At 39.0% G+C, this 21,494-nt stretch overlaps 1 long non-coding RNA gene across 1 annotated transcript; it reads right to left on the bottom strand.

Moving 5' to 3' along the window:
• Positions 1–916: 916 nt before the first annotated feature.
• LOC118691543 (uncharacterized) lies at positions 917–8,280 on the bottom strand. The gene is made up of 4 exons (XR_008508559.1): positions 8,167–8,280; positions 5,144–5,195; positions 3,435–3,509; positions 917–932 (listed from the first exon to the last, which is right to left on the bottom strand). It is a non-coding gene; the product is annotated as an uncharacterized LOC118691543 (long non-coding RNA).
• Between the last annotated feature and the right edge of the window lie 13,214 nt (positions 8,281–21,494).

Below are 21,494 nucleotides of genomic sequence, written 5' to 3'. Positions count from 1 at the left end.
TTCTAGAAAGCCACTAGTGGAAACAACTCGTGGAATGCCACTGCCGGTTACCTTTCTGTTTGCTTCTTCAAAACTTTCCATGCCTCAGAAAAAGTTCTCACTTGTAGATTATATCAGCAGAAAGAAAATAGAATTAAGAGCAGCCTAGAAGTAGCAAAAAGCCCTACAGATTTGTTTGCCCACCCGTCAGACAACAAATACAATGTAGGCAGAAGGAGGTTGGGAAAAGCTGCCTGGAGTGAGGTGCATGAGTGATGAAAGTGGCAATGACAAAAAAACCAGGGAAAACCAGATGCAGAAATTCAAGTTTGTTCCTGCACAGGTTCCTGGTGCTAAACCAAGGCTACTCTGATGCACAGTCTGCCTTTTCTGCTAACAGTAAATTCTTCCTTTCTGCCTCATCCACGAGCAGGCATGCAGCACAGATGACTGAAGTGAAGAAAGATAATGCAAGAATCTGTCTTTACTTATCGCACTTATATGTAGAAGCAGAGGATTAAAAATAACATAAAACTCCTCTCACACTGAAAACCCAATTGCCTTGGTGGAAATCTATACACAAATGTTTCTCATTCTTGATCCTAAAAGCCCATTTGAGGATTACTTCTCTAGTACAGAATAAAAATAAGGAATCGTACACAATGCAACAATGGAATTAAATAATCCTATAGAACTAATTTTAATTTAAATGATTTACATTTCAGTTTAATGGCATGATAGTCTGTTGATATCTGGATGATCTTCTCTGCTTAAGTGATAAATTACAAAACAAAATGAAACTAAAATGTTTATTTTTGTGAATCTTCTTCAGGGTAGTTTATGCTCTGCTTTGTAGCTTTCATTTTCTTAAAGCCAATAGGAACTTCTGCTCTTCCTAAAAGAAACTCTTCCCATTTGGGAAGAGATTCTTTTATTGATGCCCAATAGAGAGTCTGAGAAAGATATAAGAAGAAATAAACTTAATTTCAAAATCTGTGTCAGCCAGTTTAAAACAATATAGAAATGCAATGCATTATTAAATCTTACTTTAAGAGTAAAGCAATTCAGAAAAGAACAACGTACTTAACATATGAAATTTTAAATCTCTTGTATGATACAAAATATCAGCTTGGAAATATTTCATTCTGCAGGACAAACTGTGAAGTGACTGAATGTGCCCTCTTGTGGTAAGCAACACATCAGTTTAGACCTTACAGTACCTTTAATAAACTATTTTCCATGATTATATACTTTTCCAAAAGCAGCTTTTATATTTAAGTATGTATGTTACTGGAATCTCATTTTGCAGAGGAAAAAAAGTTAGAAATGAAGGCTGCCCCTTTACCAATGTAAATTGATCATTCTAGAAAAGTTTACAGTACTATACAGGACTACAGGTCAAAATATTTGAGTAAAATTTTAGACCTGATAATTCACTGATAAAGTAATCATATGCAGTATTTGGATCACAAATTAAAATAATAACAAAAGGTGATGCATATTTAGCGAGTGGTCTAGGAGAATCACTGTGGATCATCTAACCTTTCCTCTTGCTTTACACTGTGCCTCTGAGTAATAAATTTAACATATTATTTATCTGTGTTATTACTCATTCATCATTTTTGTGTTGGTAGCATTTTCAGGGATATTTTAAGTGTCAGGTATCATTTTTCCCCACAAAATAACATGATCTAAGAGTTGTGCTAAGATAGCACTTGAATCCATCCATGTATGTAAGTGTTTATTGCCATTGATGTCCATTCAGAAAAATATAATTTTGCAGTATAAAACAGTTATGATACATATTTAGTGAGCCTTTTTTCTTTATTTAAGTATATAATGAAGGAGAAGTGCAGCATAAAACTGAAGATCTCCCGGCACAGTATTAGATTCCTGGCTAATCATTTTGATCCTTACATGCAACTCAGATATAACTATGGCTCTTGCAGGTTTACAAAAATATTTTCTTCAACAGATTTACTCAAAGAATCTTTTTTGACAAGCATATGTGCTGTCACACAAAACTACTCCGACTCAGCAAGCTGGGGATCCATTATAGCCATAACTTTCAGAGTATATTAATACAGACACATATATGGCTGAGTGAAATATGCTCAGAAGTGTTTTGGAACAAAGCACACACAAGAATTTTGTACCATGAAAGAAAGTTTTCTTTTCCCACTATTTATAGCACTCTTCTCTAGAAGCATAAAAAAAAAAAAAGCTGAAATAGGATCTTCTCCTTCAAATAGCAACTCTGCTCTCTCCAAAATTTCACCACTGCTGCAGAGTGCAGACATTCTGCAGCCACGAGCAATTGCTCTGCAGCCTCCAATTTGTGCTGACGTGAGTGGAGGAGCAGCTTCACACCTGCCATGGACTAACTGACCCAAACACCTCGAGAGGTGCCTCTAAAGTCACTGAAGAGTCTGAAACTACTTCTGAACACAGTCAAGACAGGTTTAATGTTTAATATTAGTGGGTTGGCATCTTCCTTAGCATCATTCAAAATGTACAAGTATTCAGGAAAGGATGTACCCTTTTGCCTAAAAATGTCTAAAAATAATAAAAAAGCCACGGAAGGGGCATAGCCAGTGTGCCCCCTGTCACAGCCACAGCAGGCTATTTACAAAATGCAATGACAGATGAAAACTTTGAACAAGAAGTGATGCCTCTCCTTTAAGTAATAGCCATAGCATGCCAACACTTGCCCAGCAGGTGTGAAGCTGAGGTACAATCCACCTCTCTTCAGAGCTGACAGTGCTGAAACCTGGCCCTGAGCCCTGCTCTGACAGAGCCCCGGCACCCAAACCAGCACGGGACACTCTGCTCCTGTGCCTCTGGGAACCAAGCCACCACACAGCACAAACACAAACCACTGGGGCAAGAAACAGATGGGAATCTGCTCACATTTTTATCTTGAAATAATGATTTAGGGACTGCAGGTTGAGAAGAAAAAAAAAAAAGAACCGAGTGTTCCTGCTGTAGTACTTTTCATAGGCTTCCATACAACTCTAAAATAATTGATGGGAAATTTTCTCTGTTCATGCTGATAGAAACTGCTGACCCTCAAATGTAAAGATGATAAATCTGTGGTAAACTGAGAATAGGATGACCATATAAAACAAACTAAATAGCTCTGACACAGTAAACAAAGTAATCTTTTAGTATTCACAATATTGATTTTTTATATTTAACTTCATTTTTAAATAGAAGTTTGTATAGATCTGAAAGCTGCTAAATATTTCCACCAGAATGCTCCAGAATCTAGGGACCTTGTCCCAGAATTTAGGTTCAGCTTGCTACAACAGTAGCAAGGCCTTTGGCTATACCAGTCACTGGATTTTAAAATCAATTATTTTCACTTTAAGAACATGCTTCAGGGGAAAAAAAAGGCAAAATATTTGGTAAACAGCAAATGGAAACAAATGAAAAGACAGAGTTCTAGGACTTACTTCTAACTTAACAGTATCAGGATGTGGAAGTAAATACATTCTTTCTTGCAGCCTTTTTTCTGCTGCTTCTATATCCTAAAACACAAGCAAAGTACATTTTAAAAACAAGCACTGGGAATTTTAAAAGAAAAATACACACATAAAGACATTTATATTAACTAAATAAACCCATTACAGCTAAACAGCATTCAAAAATTAACACTGAAGTTCAAATATTTGTTTAGTCACTCTGAAATACAACTTGTACTACTTAGACTAACACCCTACAGCTGCTAAATGTGTTTGCTGCACCTATTTCACACAAGAATACATTTCACAACCAAGTAAGACTTCTGCTGTAAACACTGCTATTCTCTCTGGACACCAGGGTAAATTAGTTAAATTCTGTTGTATAAAACTTAAGGAAATAGAGGGGAATGGAACATCTTTCTCTGTGCTGCATAAGACTGAAGTATGTATTCTAGCTACTGTAACTGTAAAGTAACTAGGCAAATTATGTGCAAGATCTTTACTTCTCAAGACAAAGATGACTTGCTAATATGCATGCATAACATGTGCACATAAATGTAGAGCTGCAGCAAGCTGTTCACCAGACAAGCTTGGATGACAATGCACCTCACATAGTTTTCTACAAAAAAAAAATCAGTATTTGGGTTTCTGCTTGTCCAGTGGATGTGTGCTGGATTCACACAGGCCCAAATAAATCTTATAAAAAAGAAGCAACCAAAAAAATCAACAGCAACAAACAAATCAAAGCATGCTCCCAAACTAACCACCCTCCCCCTTTAAAGTTCTGACCTGTTCTTGTGGGCTTAGTTCCATACCCAAACATTGAAGAGATTGAGTGGTGGGCAGATGAAGAGAGACAGAAAGGGACGTGGGAGTGGGGTGTGAAGAAGCCAAAGCTGAACAGAGTGGAGGGGGAAAGAAAGTATAGCAGATGGCAGAGTTGGGAGCAGAGAGCGGGTGTGAAGAGTACAACAGAAAAACTAAATGAGAGAGGAAATTCCCCAAAGGGACTTCCCAAATATTCACCACCACTGCTGCTGAAAAGAAGAGTGAGATTCTGGAGGAGCATATCCACAAGAGAGACCAAACATGATTACTCGTATTGAATAATAGCCAGTCTGAACACATCAATAAGTAAACAGTGCTCAACTCAAGTTTAGTTCAGTAGAGTATGATTAATAAAAGCAAAAACCCAGCCTTGCTGAAGTTTAACTTAGTGACACACACAGTCAGATTGTTCAATTTAGTGTTCATCTTATTTTATTTCATTAATTCATTTTACAATATTCTCTTGTACATAATTAACAAACCTAATCCAAGTAAAATTGTTCCTCCCTTTTCTATAGCAAAATCCATACCACTGTGATGTCTGAGAAAGAGTAAACTAATTCTCAGATTTATCCAAATTCTCAGAAGCAGCAAATGGCTGCCCCTTCTCAGGTAAGAAGAGACTAATGGAATAAACATATAGAGGGAATAGGAAAAAGGACATAGGCCATTTGAAATCCTGATGTCAAAATAACAGAGGCCAACACAGATCTAAGTGACTTAAGCAAAGAATTTCTCTGTTGCACATACTTAGAACAGACACAAACAAACAGCACCAAATGAAGCTCGTGTCAGAATGGCTCAGGCCAACTCTGGAGAAGTTATCCCCATAACAAACCAGACTGAATAAAGGATCATACAGTAATGGTCACCTCATATTCTTCCACTGGATTTTCCTCCTTTCTGATTCCTTCTTCCTAATTACTGTAGGAGTTTTAACAGGGAGGAAGAAGAATATCAATCATTATTTCTTTATAGACTCAGCCAAGTAACTGGAATGTTTATGGTGACAGGAAATGAAAGTCTTTCAGGCAAGAAAGGAGACAGCAGTTGTGCATATATGTTTAGTAGAGAAGGTCACTTTGGCATAGCCTAGATATTGGATGTGTCTTTTCATTGCTCACTCCAGTTTGTGTTGTGCAGTCTATTGTCATTCAGAATACTGACTTAATGACAGACAGTGAAAGAAATTTTTGCTGGAAGGTGTAGTATGCTTTAGAAAATAAATAGAACTACTCAAAGATTAGATGGCACTTGTGTTTCTATGCAACTGGTAAGCTTTATAAGAAAAATAAATCCCTGTCATCAATATAAAAATAAATACATCAGCAGTATAAACTTCTTTGGAAAAAAAACAGCTAATCTAATATGTCACTGTACTGAAAAAAAGAGAGCATCTTACAGTGCTTCCCCTAAAACCACAAGGACTGGAACAAAAACAATTCAAGACCCTTCCCCAGAGGTAAAATGGAATGCATGACACATACATTGCTTTTAGGGGACCAAATTCAGCTGTCACTTATATTGATATCAGTCTGGCACAATCACACTTAAATAATTCTGGAATTGCATGCCTGGGAAGGAAAGCAAATTTGTTCTAAATTACCTTTCCAGTACTAATTACTATACAGCATACTCTTTCTTTTCTATTTCATGTTACAAGCTGTTGCACAGTAATACATATTTCTAAACACAAGAAATATCACTGAGAAACAAATGTCATAAATTAGATTACAAATACTAGTCTAATTTCTGCTTTTATTACGACAACATTATATAAGCACCAAATGATACAGATTTCCCTAATCTGCAGTCTCCCTCTAAAGACATTGAGGAAAATACTCTGATAATTATGCTAAAATGCTGAACAAATGCTTATAATGTCAAAATTTCAATTAAAAAAAAAAAGGTTAGTTCCTTGCTTCCTACTGATTAGAATTTAAATTAATTTTAAAATCTTTCCTGTGCATAAATTCCAACTAGCACAGAGAAAGAAAAATGGCTTTTGCTATGATCTATTACTGAAAACAACTGATTTTGCTTACACGCAGAAAACCAGAAATGCAAATAAAAAAATAACACTTCGTCATGTCCATGTATTTTTGAGTAGGCCAAATCAACAACTCTCCACATGGTAACTGTGAAATGTACAGTGCCTGGTATCAGGAACAATATTCTGAATCTGGCACATTAATCAGTCTTGTTTTCAAGCTTCTCATATATTATGCTGCATAGATATTTTTTTTCCTGTTTTCTTCTGTTATCAAAAAGCATCTGCAGGAGTGCATGCTTGTTAAAACTAGGATAAAATTAATAGATTTAAATTGATTTATGCTATTTTATCCTGCAACAGAATTTGTTTTGATACATATGTTTTTGCTTTTTTTCTGTACAAACACCAACATTTTTGACACTTGAAAGGAACAATTTTGAGGATGTGACAGAAGATAGCAAATATCTGTTTAACTGCAGAAATATTTACACTCTGTATATGTCTGAGCTATTGTTACGATTTTCACTACAGTATAGCTTTCAGGATGGAGAAATATATTCTGCATTTATTGTTTTGCCTGTATATGTAAACTGAGAATGCATTCATAAACACAAATAATTTATAAAACCCTCTATTTATAAAGTAAAAATCTAACCTAAAATGCCTATGGAAAATAGGAATCATAACAGCTGAAAGTACTAAATGAACGGAGCAGGAGTTATGGAAAAAATAACCAAACCATCCATTTATCCTCAGCCTCTCACTGAAGCACCTACACTTGGTATACCAAATAAAGAGGGGCTTGATTGCCTCTGTCCAGAATGTACCAGTTCACCAGCCCAAGCTGAAAAATCTTCTTTGTCACAGAATAGTTAAGAAGGCATTCCCAGCTAACTGTTCTTCTTGTCTGCCCTTCTCTAAATAAACATCTCTTTTAAATGCACACTCTAATGCAATAGAATTATACCCACCCAAAATGTGAACATTTTAAATCTGAACCAGGCTCTGCATGAAAAAAAAAAACCAAAGAAATTCTGGTGACACAAATTAATCTTGTAATTTTCTAGAGTAAAACTTACTTTTTCAATAAACACAACACATGCATTATAGACCCTTAGTAAGTAGGAGATTAAAGAAAAGGGACAGGAGGTTCAGTTTTCTGCTGCCTCCTGGAAAAGCAACACACATTTTTCAAATGCATCATGTCAGTGGTCAAGCACATCTCTTCAAACTCAGATGCCTGAGCTAGGAGTTCCAGAGGAGCCTTTCAGTATTCCAGTCAAACTTAGATCTTTTTAATTACCTAGGAAACAAATTTTACCTGAATATTACAACAGGAATGAACATTATTAGTGGTGTCACCCCTATGAAGTCTGCTTTTACAGACTTGCAAGTAAAATGCTTGAAGTCACTCTACACCTCTTTAGAGAGAAATATTAAACTGAGCACCTCTTCCACAACTTAACCACAGCAGGAGAACAGTTCCTACCCTTGGCCCAAAGCACTGCAGCCTGGTCAGTCCATTTCCAAACATCCCTGCAGCGCAGAGGGGCTGTGAGTCCTGACAGAGCCCTAAGTTCTCTCAGGCAGACATGTACTAGCATGTGTTACATCACTACATGTGCTCAAAAAAAAATAAAAATACATAGTAGCAGCTGCCACCACGAGGCTTTTGTAAGAAGGGCACGGGAAATAGGTAGTGATGCCATCAGATAATAAACACTTGTCATTTAATACTTTTTGGTCAAGTTCCAGAAGAGGGAACCATATAGAAGAGAATTCAAATGACAACTATAGAGCAAATATAGAGCAAACACTTCTCTTTTTTTTTTTTTTTTTTAATTATCTAAGCTACATAACCGTGACATTTTGATACGGTTCCTGGTAGTTGCAGAAACTTACATTTAAAAGTGCTGCATTCCTTTTATGAGCTGCATCAGCTGCTTGAGTTTGCCATGTCTTTTTAGTCTTTTTGTCTCTTAGATAAGTCTCCATCTGCTGTAGCAGCTCTGATCTCTGAGACAGTCTACAAAGGAAAACATTTTGCTAAGTGGGTAGAACATTTTGCTCAGGAGCTAGAAAATAACCTTTTTACCTTACCCAGTTTTCTCAAAACTATGGGGCTAATTAAGCCGGCTGCAGGGTGGGTGTGCTGGGGGAGGGAAAAGGTACAGACAGGCATCACCTGCTGTGCTGGTACAAAGCTGTAACGTTGCAAGCAGCAGTCCTCAAATGCTGAGGTGCTTAGAAACACTGAATCTCCCCCAGAAGGAAAGACAGGGTGGGTTGGGGTCACTTGATCAGTACCACATTTGCTCGTTGGCACGTACTAGTTGTTACAAGAAAAGCAAATTTTCCTGAATCACTACTGTATTTGCCTCACAATTTGAGTTTACAGGGCAACAAAGCAGCAACTCTATAATTGAGGCATTGAGTGAGAGAATCCAATTACCTTCCCCAAATAGGAATTTTAACAGTGACAGGTTGACAATGGAGATCTTAAACCAGTACCACCATTGGAAGTCAAAAACCTCATCAACCTAAATACCCTAAACGGCAGGCAAGGATGCTAATTCCCGTGGTTCCTGAAGGAAGAGTGCCACCTCCTGGAACTCCAGCCCCTTGCTGCAGCACCACTGTGCTGTGCAGAGCTCAGATTTCACCGGCACCGAGGGTCGTGGGCAGGGAGGGGGAAAATCACAAGACCCAACACGAACTGCTGCGAGGCAGAGCACAACTACTCACATCTCCTCGTGTCTTCTAGCAAGGTGAACCTCCTGAGCCAAACAGGATGACATCTTCAGTTGTTTGCCCCAGTTTTGTACTCTATAAAAGGAAAGCCAAGTGAAATTAAAATTTTCTAACGATGTACGTTAATGTACACTTTCCAGTATTAAACAATTCTGGTTAAAAAGCTGCACACATTATACATGTCAGCCATCTACACAAAACCTGCCACAAGGCACTGCTACAATTTGCCTGGAATACATTCACACAACTAATGCTCACAATATGTTTTAGGAAAATGCTACTGTATTCTAGTAATTTATGAAAACCAAGTGTTTTTCAGTTTCAGATTCAGCACTGAGTTTTCTGAGTTTCATATGCTTACAACCACACACACACTTTGTGCTTACATAAATTGACTATTACTGTTTACATTACTGATTTCTGGCTTTTATCACGTTACACTGAACACAGTTATACTTGTAAACTACTTCTCACAGATACAGGGAACTGTTCACAGGAAACTATGTTTAAATTGTTTAGAACTTAATGTTTTTTTCTGAGCTATTAAGGAGATCAACTGCCCAGTGATGCAAATAAAGATCGTATAACACTTTTCAGAAGACTGAAAATATTTTGGCTATTTTTTTTCACCTCAGAGGTGACTGCGTTTTTACTTTAAGTAAAATTAGTAACTTGCCACGTGTTGATAATGTCAAAGGGTGGGAGAACTAAAAGAGCTCATTAAGACAACATTAGTCAAGGCCTCCTCACTATCATGTGTCACACCTAAATCTGAAATCAGTGATTTACATGTGGCCTCTGTTGACACTGGGGTGCATCTTCTAGGGGTGTTATGTTTTATCACACTCTGAAAACACTTCTGTCCGCCTGGCCTGTCGCTAATGTTTAACCCCGTTTAACACGGAGCACATCCATTCCGTGCTCATTCCTTCAGCCGGGGCACTTCGTGCTCTTTGTGACACACCTTTACCGGGGACAGGGGAAGCCAGAGCATCCCGCCGCCCGTACCTGCTGTCTCTAAGGGCGCCTATAGCTGACAACAGCAGCGATAAACCAGCACCAGCACCGTGCGTGACAGACCGGCACCGGCCTGAGCATCCTCCGCCCGCCGCACCGTGGGGCAACCGCTGCCCTGGCCTGAGGCAGCCCGGGATGAACCTCCACGGGCAGTCCCCGGATCTCCAGCAGCCCCAGGGAAGCCCCTGGGGCCGAGTGCGGCACCTCCGCCCCAGGACCCGCGGCCACTCCGCCTCAGGCCGCGGCCCCAGCGGGGCGGGAGCGCCACGGCCGCAGCGGGGCCGCGCACCGCCTGCGCCCTACCATTGGGGAAGGGGGGGGAGGATGGATTTACGATCTCTTTGAAAGGTACCATCCCGTATGATTACGGGACAATAAGTCAGGAAAAAAAAATAAAATACCAAATACACTAGCTAGTTTACCTTTAGCCTCGCCGGCTTCGAAAAGCAAAGCAACCAACCGCAATGGTCTCCGGGACGTCTCAAAACCCCCCGCCCTCGCTGCCATGGAGACGGCCGGAAAGGTGGAGCCGAGCTGTCGCTTCGGTGGGCGGGATCAGGCGGGGGCGGGAACGGACTCCGCTCTGGGATTGGAGAAGCGAGAGGGCGCCGGGCCAATCACGGCCCGGGGCGGGAGCGCGGGGAGAGGCGCCCGGGGGCGGGGGTGCTGCGCGCCCGCGCTCCCCCTCACGGAGTGCGCTTCCCCTCACGGAGCTGCTATCCCGGAGGCCCCGGGGTTCCTGCCGGGATTTGCATTTAAAACAAGGGTTCCTCCCTCTGTGCAAGGCACAGCTTTCCATGTCCGAGCCGGGGCAGCGCCCGGCAGCTCCAGCCCGCTTCTCCACCTGGTTTCCAAAGCTTCTGGTGGGATCCTGCCCGTGTGTCAGACCTGAGCTCCTTCCCGGGCTGGAGGGCTGCTGAACCGCGTCTCGTCCTTTATAAGCAAACTTAGGTCAAAATATACATCAAATAAAAAACCACAATCCACCTTTTTTGTTTTCTGTAAATATTTTGTCATTCACAGAAAACAGAAAAAAGAATTGCAAGCTAGATAAAGCTGAAAAATGATTTTTTATCAATTTCATTTGTGCCCAATAGATTTATGCACGTGTGCAGCTGTAGATTTCTAAAAGCTGCTCTGAATGTGCTTGTCTCGCCTAAATGTTTTCCATCTAAGCATTCTCTCATCCTAGTTTAAGACACCTCATCACAAGCCTTTCTTAATGCAGATCAGAAGCTGTTTCTTGTGTTTTTTCATATCTTTATATTTTCTATTTCTTTTTCCCGTTTTATATTTCTGAAACAAATTCACACTAATTCACTTCATGACATAAGTAGAAGTTCTTTGATGTACTTGTCAACTTACCCTTGCTTATTGTAGCAGTCAGGATAAATAGTACTTGAAAAGTTATTTTAATTTATTTTTATCATTGTGATTTAAAGACAAGACTTTCCAATGAATGTCTCAGAGGTGTAGGAGTCAGTCCTCATTTCTAAGGGTGCCAAAGCTAATTGTTATGGTCGCACTAACTGCAGCAGAAAGCCCAAGTGTTTTGCATATTTTACTTTGAGCTACAACAGCTCTCTGTAATGGCTGTGATCTTTCTTTCTTTGTAGCATTTAATGAATTTCAGGAAGAAAAGAGACAAACTGAAGTTTACATAGACCATTAGAGATGCCATTTATGACGAGCACGCCAAGAGCACTTTAGTGAAGTTACAGATACTATCAATTGTTCAGTACTGTGGAAACAGACAGGATGAAAGACATAATTTTCTAATGGCTAATTTCATATGTGACAATGTGACTCAGCTATAAACTTATTTTAACCTAGAATGGTTCTGAAGTTGTCAAGAATATAAGCTTTAAACTTTAGGCTGTAAAAACTTGAAAAACTAGATGTCTGCCAGTGGGACCCTGAGATCGGTATTTACTGTCCGTACAGATTAAGGACTTCATGTTAGTGCTGAAATGGGAACATTGTGACCCTTGCTCTTTTTTTAACCCTGCAACTTAATTTTGCTCTGAAAGCTTTGAGGGTTTTCAGAGTGAAATTGGTGGATTGAGACACTAGATGGCACTTAAATACAGCTAACAGAGATTTTTGTCTCTTTCAACACACAAAAACAGTCTAACACATCCTGTTCTAACATGCAGTTAATTATATCCTCAAAATGATGTCTTGGATTGATATTACTAAACAAACATATAAAAAATGTAATTACAGACAACTGAAATAAATACTGTGGGCTCATAATTGCAAGATATGGTTTTTTTGCTTGTAATATGCTACACACCTGTGCATAGTTTATATAGATAGTATTTTATTTTGTCATTTTTACTAACATTTAGGATGGCACGATTTAGCTTTATATGCGTTTATTTACTGCTACCAATTTTTGCCATATGTCAGTTTTTAAAAAAGGAAATGTTTTTATATATTGGGATTGCAAGACACCAGTATTTCAAAGGGAAAACTGTAGGAAAGGAGTTTTCTTATATGAAACCACTTTAAAACTTTTTTAAAGAAATGCACATATTTTAGTTGCTTTTTTTCTTTGCTTTCCACTTTGCCCTTGCCTTACCTTTTTGAGGTACACCTCTGTTGGTGCAGTAGCTGAATATCACTTTGAGGTCTATCTAAATATTTGTTGGGTGCTATCATTGGTAAAATGCAGCAGGGCTATGGGACAGTGTGAGAGCTGTGAAATCCCGTCAGAGAGCAGCCTGTGGCCATCACCTTGGCTTGTGGCAGTTCTCTATCAGCTGCAGAGGCGCTCAGCAGCATTTCAATCAACTGCACAAGCCCTGGGCAAAGCTGCTTTAAGTTACTACAAGCTAAAAGGTAAAGGCATGCAAAGAAATGCTCTCTCAGAGCAGGAGCTAATAAAGTATTAAACTTAGGAGGGTAAGAAACAGGCTTCTAATTCCTTTTTCACAATCCAATATTCAGAGACTAGCTCTCAACCTTTTTGTTGTCAGGTCCCCTACCTTTCCCTGTCCTGTGTTACAAATTGTTGTCTTTGTAGTTGTGATATTAGAGCTGAGATGAAGCTCATAAATGGTAGGACAACTCAACAACACATTCCTGTTTTTGGGGTTTGGGTTTTTTGGTAGCTAAAGGTGTGTATTTGGTGTGGGAAACACTGGTGCACATGTGGAAGTCAAGTGTTGTTGAAAAAGAAATTCTAACACATGCTTAGACAAACTAATGTAATCTGTGTGTGCTTGTTGGAATTGCCCCCAGACATCAGGACCCCCCAAACAGCAGGATGGGCTCAGCAACCATCAGCTGGTGCAAAAATAGTCCAAACCAGAGACAGCTGGGCCAAGTTCAGAAAAAGAGTTGGAAGACCTGTGTGAGGAGGAAGAACCAAGAGTGTGTGTGTGAGGGCACAGACGGGGTGGAACTCCAGCTGCTTTGTGTGCCTGCCAAAATGTGGTATAAAACTGTGCACCAGGCCAGACCAGACTCTGTCCAGTGTCAAAGAAAGAAATACTGTTCTTGATAAAAAGATGTTAACAGGACAATATTTTCTTCATGCTACAAGTAGGGATAGAAACCTGATAAATAAAACAAATCTAAGAAAATCAGTCTTCAACTGCAATTTTTTTTTCTTATTTCTTTTTTCTTTTGAGGAAAGTTCTTTAAGGTTCTGTAAATATAAGCTAGACTAGACAATTCTTCAGACAGTTTGCTGCTGATACACCCACTCAGTCTTGTCAAGGGCATACATGCCCCAACAGGTGCTCTCCATCAGTAGTGTCTATGGTATAGCTACTTCTTTTTGAAGAGCTCATGAAAGTAGTTTGGCCCTTAAGTAATAACATTAAGCCTTCTCTTAAAAAAAAAAAAGTACAGATCTCCACTAACTTTAACAGATGTACAGGTAGTTGAATGCTTTACAAGTAATTATAATAACTATTTACAGCAATTAACTTGAATCTAATTGCTTCTCAGCATGTTAGGATAGTAAATTAAAACTTATTTCAAACAGCTCCTGTTGTCTGTTTTCACTAAACTGCACAAGGGAAACACAATAAAAAAACCTCTTGAAGAAGCACCATTCTCTGTTCCTGTTTGTGGTACTCTGAATGGACGTGCTTAGCTTTGATCCTTCAACCAGCACTTCTCTTACCTGTGTGGGCTGGGTGTTTCTTCCCCAGCGTGGACAGCAAGCTCCTCCTGAGAGCATAAGAAGTGCATGTGAACAAGAGGGACAGAAATACACTTTTTGGCTCATAAAGTCATGTCAGATGGTTTATACAAGGGAAGGCTGATTTTCCCTGGTTCCCTCCCTAATCAGTGCAGAGAGCTCAGCTCTCCTTGGCCACAGTGTAGACCTGAGGCTGAGCTTTGGGGCTGCTCTGAAGGACCAGAGGTATCATTTGGGGCTGCTCTGAAGGACCAGAGGTATCATTCTTTACAGGCTGTGTAGGGAGCTTTGAGAAACTGCTTTCCTCAGATTGGTGCCTGTAATTATGTACCTGATCAGTGTCTGACCATCTGCTTCCAAACCATTCCCAGCTTACGTCTTTCACACCCTTGTGGAGGTTCATTGGAGCTCCTCAGGACTGACTCTGCCTGCTGCACAGATAGAAAGTCTGTCAGCTTTGGCCTGCTTTGAGATTCCTGTTTGAAACCACAGTCAGTTTACTGAGGAGTAGGTCAGTGCCTGCTAATTTCATGTGAATTCAATCACATGCAGGTACAGCTGCTTATTTAAACACTCTTCCAACTGCATTCACACGATGCTTCAAACAAACTGGACTGTTCAGCTTTGTGCTCTGGGATGATGATGGACACCATCTTCAGTTTCAGGCCATTTGCACTGTGTGCACAAGTCACCCTATAACTTTTAGCCACCCTAAGTAATGCTATTACCATCTGGTTGTACATTAAAATTGTCTTACTCTGTAATGATGATACATCTGCAGCAGCAAAAAGTACTTTGAATTTTAATACATGCATTTATATGATTGTCAAGATCCCTGATATTAATAGCTTGACTTTTACTGTAAACAAAGGTAGAAGAAATAACACCACCTTCACAGTTCTGGCACAGTTTCCTTATGAGCTGAATTCTCAGCCCATTGTTTCTGGATTTTGCCATACAAACCTGAGCGGCAGTGTTCTATTTTTAAATTTCTGTTTAGATTTTGAGTGCTTTTATTATGAATTTCTTCAGTTCCAGAGAGAAATTAGAGAGGCAACAGTGCTTCTCTTGCTGCATAACACCAACATATACTGACAATAAAAATAACTGAACTTGTGCAGGAAGACAGTTTCTAATAAACCCTTTTACTGGGTTGTTGTTATGAAGCTTGAGCTTTTCATTTTTTACAAAAAAGCCCCACTTTTTAAAGAAAGGTCAGTCAATCTTTTTAGAAAGATTTAATAAATGACTTTTCCCACCTTACAGAATTTAGTCTTTTGTTGAATTGTTTCTGTTCCTATTAAAGCCTCACAAAAATGTACCTTCTATTATATTTCTTCTAATAGGTTTCTCAGCCTTATAACTATAATAAATTTGTCAGTCTAGGTTCGCTGAACACTGGAGTTGAAAATCCTACCACAACAGATTAGAAATATAACTGTTTCTAAACCCTTTCAAGAAGTTTTACCCTTTCTTTCAACACATTTTATGTACTCAGCAATTCAATGAATATAACCTTTCAGAGTCATTCTTTAAAGTCTCTTTCTTGGTGATAGCACAGTTGAGCCATTTGATCAGTCAGTCAGAAAACCTGAGTTCTGTTCCCATCTCTGCCAGAGTGGATTCATAGTTTAAACCAACTCGCTGAAAGCCAACATTTTCTTGAGTAGCTCATTCAGAGAAAATGACCAACTTGACCCACAAAGGACCTGATTTTTAGAGCAGCTGAGTCCTCAGACCTGCAATTTCAATAATTTTGAGCAGTACCCTTAGCCCTGCTAAAATGGTTTAATAAAAGTCCAATAGCATCTTGTTTGGTAACCAGAGATTAAAGGCCTCAGCAAAAGCTTTTATAGCAGATTTTAAAAGATATGGGGTTTTTTGTTTGTTTGGTTGGTTTGTTTGTTTTTTTTGCCTAATCTCTTTCCTCTATTTTGTTTCTATGAAATGTGGTTGTTGGTTGTGGTTTTCCTTTTTCAGAGAGAAGTTACATTTCTTACAAACACAAAATACTGGTTTGATAAACAATTCTTTCCAGGAAATGTCTTAAAGTGTGAAAGAATGTAACAAAACCTTTAGAATATTAACAACCATCCTAAAAGCAGAGAAGCAAGAGTATGATCACATAAATCTAAGAAAAGCAAACAGAATCTATGTAGCTCAAGCCTCATGTTATAAAAAGAATCAACTTTGCTTTATAACACTGTGTGAAGTATAAATGTCAATGTATCATATTTCCTTTGTATGAATGAACTGGAAGGAGAAGAGAGACAAGAATTATCCAAGTACTATAAAAACACAATTAATGAATACTTTCAAGGGACACAAACAACCTGCACTAACCCCAAATTACAGGTCATATTCTATCCTGCAATTTAACCCCTTCCCCTCAGGCTTACCCATAATCAGGAAATGGAGGAAAAGATTATTTATCTCACCCCTCTTTACTTTTGAGAGAATTGTTCAGCTGAGCTTCTTGCTAACCTGTTATGGGTCATTCTACTTTTTTGACCAGCTGTGATGGATCTGGTGAGTTTCTGGTCACCTGAGTTCAAGAGGAATGAAGTGTAGAAGAAGCTTTCAGGATGATCAAGAGAGTGAAGCAAACTTGTTTTGTGAGAAAAGATTAAAGTATTTGGCTTATTTATCAAAACAGACACAGGAAGAGTATCTGATTGTTTAGTACTAACAATAGAATGATAATATTAATATTGGTGAAAAAAAGCTTTTTAAACAAAATTATAGTGCTACAAGGAGAACAAATGGGTGTAACCCATTTGTGTCCCTGCCCATGGCCAGAAGGGTGGAACTAGATGATCTTTGAGGTCCCTTCCTCTGCAAATCACTCTATGATTCTGTAATATAAATAAGAACAATATAAATATATTAATAATATTTAATATTATTATAAATATATAATAATATAATTATATTAATATAATATAAATAAGAATAACGGTTTATTCCATAGAATAAACCTTCTATGGAACAGAGAAGTCTTAGGGAAGTGCTTAAGCATCAGACAGGTGACTTCTAGACAGAATAGAGAGGGAGGGAGAATGGGGTCATTTTAAATGGACCTTCTCCCATGTGTGTGACTGGGAGCCTGAATCTGGTGACCTTTGGAGGGAAGCCTGACTTGCAGAGCCTTTCCCATGGGAAGGTTTTCATAGAAGACCTGATCAGTTGATCTGTGCTGGTGAAATACCAGAATCCCACCACCAGTGTCAGTATTGCTATCAGCTGCTGGTCTTCATTGAGAGAAAACTTGAAAATTAAATCTCTGAGTCACCTGCTGCTCTGTGCCTCTGGCTATGGATAATATTGCAGAGGGAAAACCTGTAAAGAAACACACAATACACAACTTGTGCAGTCAGCTTGGCTCTGCCTGCCAACTAGGCTGTGTTTGTGACATATTTGTGCTATGTAGGGGTGCAGGGCAGTGCTACTCCATTCAGGCATTGGGAGGAGAATGTTTTGAACACAGCATCTCTGTGTTGTGAAAATCTTCCTGTATGTGTAGGCTTCCTAATGTAACCTTCTATTTGCTGTGATCTCACTATGAGCTTTACATTACAAAGTCCTACATGACATTATTTGTGGTTGGCTGTTTGTCTGAACTTATTTCATAGCCTAAGGCACAGAAAGGCAGGTGAATTTAAATTTTAGCTTTCAAGTTGGTTTTCAAATACTGCCAGTTTAAAATATTTAAATAACAGCAAGTTCTAACAACATTCTCAGATTTTCTTGCACAGTTGACTGTCTTTGGCCTTAATGAACCAGACTCTATTTATGATAAGAGTTATGGACAGCACTGTGGAGTCAAGGCTTTGAATAGCTGGGTAAAAATGTCAGTGCTGCCTTTGATGTGAAAAGGGTCAATGGTTGCTTTTCTGTCATTTATGGTTCAGCTTTGCAATAATGTAGTACTTTCTCTGGAAAGATGAAGCAGTAAAGATATGAGAAAAAATATACATTCCAAGGAATGAGAAAATTACTTTCCTTAGGGAGTACCATTTATTTTCTTCATTAAACCTTATCAAAGAATGATATCTCTTGATGCTTGGTGGTTTAATTTCTGAAAATGGGTATGATGGCCAAAAGCTGTAGAGTTAGAGCAGTTTATATCAGTTTCTTAAAGGGAATGATTTTCTATTTAAATGTGGCCTATGTGTTTATACTCTCTGTGTGTGAGGGTATGTAGCTGTGCACATGTGTATGCACATATCTCTATTTCCACTCATTTTTGAAGCTGACCAATTGCAGTCAAATTTAACACCAAGTTAAATAGTTTACTAGTCCCAAAGACATCAAAGTTTTAAAGTTTTTTTGAGATAGATGGCTATTCAGAGAAAAAGAAAAGTGGTAAGTAAGGCTTAAAATTTATAAGATGTCAGAGGGTTCATGTGGGTATTTTCCTACCAACTCAAATTTATAGAAAACCAGGCTCCTAGGTTCTGTTGTTCATAGAGCTGCACAGCTACTTAGTATTTTTCTGTATTTAAAGCAAGTGGAATGAAACCAGTTCATATAAGCAATCAAACTGTTGCTAAAATATGACTGGTGTATTAATCAAGCCATTACTGAGATGCTCTAAATTTCCTCTCTGGAAATGTCTCTCTGTAATTGGGTAATCTCTCAAAATAATTTGTGATACCTTTTTACACATTGTGCCAACTGCAGTAATCAAACAGGGATGATTAAAATTATGCTTTCCCAGTTATATTTGAAAAACATAGTGTGTAAGTTTTATATACTTTGAATTGTCTTAGACTTGTTACAGACTCTGAGGAGGGACAATTGTCTCTGCACTAAAAGACATGTAGGCAGGTGTAGAAATGGTTATTAATGTCTGTTCATGTGTGAGAAAATGTGAGTGTTACTTGTAGGAGAGATCATGAAAGCACTGGGATCCATGGCTAAATCCCACAAAGTATGCTGAAGGTAGCAAGGTACATCACCACGGGATAATCTCTGCCAGTAAAAGATAATTTCCAATCAATTGCTTGTGTTTAGAATAGAGTGGAAAGAACATACATATCTGAGGAAAAAGGGAATTTTTCTTTTCCCTCATGGTTTTTCTTTCTTTTTGTTGTCTCATTTCATATGCTCGCAGGACTATAAGGAAATACAACTCTGGCAAGGCTGGAAAGTTATGATTACAGGTCTTCCTTCTCCTCATCTACCTGGTCTAGTCTATGTTTAGGTTTCATTCACTTGAGATTTCATTCATTGCTCATAGAAAAGCAACTGGACTAATTTTAGAAAATGACTCAGCATGATATGGGGGTGAGGAGGAAGAGAGACAGTGAAAGATCTCACAGCCTACAAGACTGAGATTTATTATAAATGTGGCTTGGGAAAATTGTTTACTTTGAGTAAGATTTTTAAAAGGCACTTAGATTACTGGCTACTTTATTGGCTGAAATCTATGCAGAAAATCAGATTAATCTCGGTGGAAACACTAAGTTAGAAATGGCATCATTCATTGTGAACTCTAAAGATGTTCTGCAAAGGCCCATTTATGGAAAAACAAGGCAACATCATAGGAGTTCTTTAGAAAGAACCATCCCTTTGCTGTCAGGGTGCAGGATTTTGATTTGTTTGCCACTACACCAGTGGTGCTCCTGACAGATTTTCCCAACATAACAGAGGCTGAAAAATCACCATCAGTGAGAGTATAGGAAAATTCAGACTGTGTCCTGTTTTTAAGAAGGGACAATAGAAGATACTCAGGGAAGGTGACAAAGAGCAGCAGACATCAGTTCTTAGCAGGCTTTGGCAGTCTGTAAACCAGGCACACCCTGAACCAGGGATTCTATCCACATCTTTGTGTTTACTTCTCAGTTTAAACTCCTTCCTGTCAATGTCTGAGGATAAGGTAAAGAGTGCCATACATAAATAAAGACCCAACCTGTCTCTTTATTATGCATCCTCATGTTGCTGCTGTGGATGCACGTGGGTCCACAGCTAAGGTCCCAGGATACTACTACAGAATAATTACTATTCATCATGAATATCTTTGTCAGAAGATAGGTTTGCCTAAAATTGCTCAGAAAAATACTCAGTAATGTTGAAAGCCAAGAAATGTAGTGATAAGGTGACAGAAAATTCTTGGCTCTGCTGAAGTCAAAATGAACTTTGCCCATGGCTTTGGTAAAGTCCAGATTTTTGCCTTGAGAGTCTGCCCAGACAGCTGCTCTTCCTGGATGTCTTGAGAGTGTCCCTTGCCGAAAGGGGCTCCAAGGAAAGGTGTGCTGTCATGTATTCAGAGCAATGGATTTTAACAAGCATGTGTGCCCTGTGGATGACTGTACTACTCTTTCCAGCTTAGCTATTCATTTTCACAAAGCCAGATCCTGCAGCTGAGCACTTGTGACTGTCTGTTCTTATGCCACTTTGAGAGGGAGGACTGGCAGAAAACATTCAAGTGCAGAGGATTTTGTAAAAAAAGAGGTTGACTTGCTATTTAGATAGCACTGGAAAGTGACTGTTGTGAAAAATTAAAGACTTGAGCATATACCACTTTTTTTTTCTCTAAGCTTTTCCCTCTTCTGTACACACAAATCAGGGAAAGAACCACTCCCTGTCCTTTGGGAATTTTTTCATCCATTTTACAGCCAGTGCTTCTGCTTGTAGGTTTAGTACTTTGTGCTGTGACCACCTTAGTGAATTAAATCTATGGACAGCATGGGCCCAGAAGGGAAGCACAGTTTAGTGCACTGGTGAAGCTGTGCCCTAAGACACCAGACAGGTCTCCTGTGACAGGAAGATTGAAGGCAACAACCCAGGGATGGGCATTGCCGTGGCCTCATGGCTGCACTCAGATTCAGGCTCCCAGTGTGTAGAGCTTTGTTCACCCTGAGGATTGTTAGTGAACAATCCTCAATTGGTCCTGTTCCCAAACCTGTCTGTACCAGCACAATGGCAAAAGCTCAGCTTCTGCTACAGCCATCAGCTGCCATGTGGGAAAATGCAGCCCACAGATTATTGATAACCATACCCTAGGAAGAGGTGGAGCTCTCCAGAATATCAAGAGTGTACAATAAAATTCAATCGGAACATATAATAAAGCCAGGATTAGCTGCACAGAGAAACTTTTTAGTGCCTGAGTCCTGTGTGGTTTTGCTGTAATCTGTTGCAGTTGATACTACAGCCTTATAATGAGGTTAGTTTTAAATTATTAATAGATAATATGAACATCTAGCAGATAAGGATAGCATGGGTTACAAGCTCATCAGCAGATACTGCTCTATAGCAGTAATAATCAACCTGCTGAACTCTGCTATCGCCTATAACATTTGAG

This window comes from Molothrus ater, chromosome 11 (genome assembly GCF_012460135.2).
Source record: "Molothrus ater isolate BHLD 08-10-18 breed brown headed cowbird chromosome 11, BPBGC_Mater_1.1, whole genome shotgun sequence".
NCBI classification, from domain to species: Eukaryota; Metazoa; Chordata; class Aves; order Passeriformes; family Icteridae; genus Molothrus; species Molothrus ater.
Note: the sequence above shows the minus strand (reverse complement) of the source record. Positions and strands in the feature narration are given on the sequence as shown.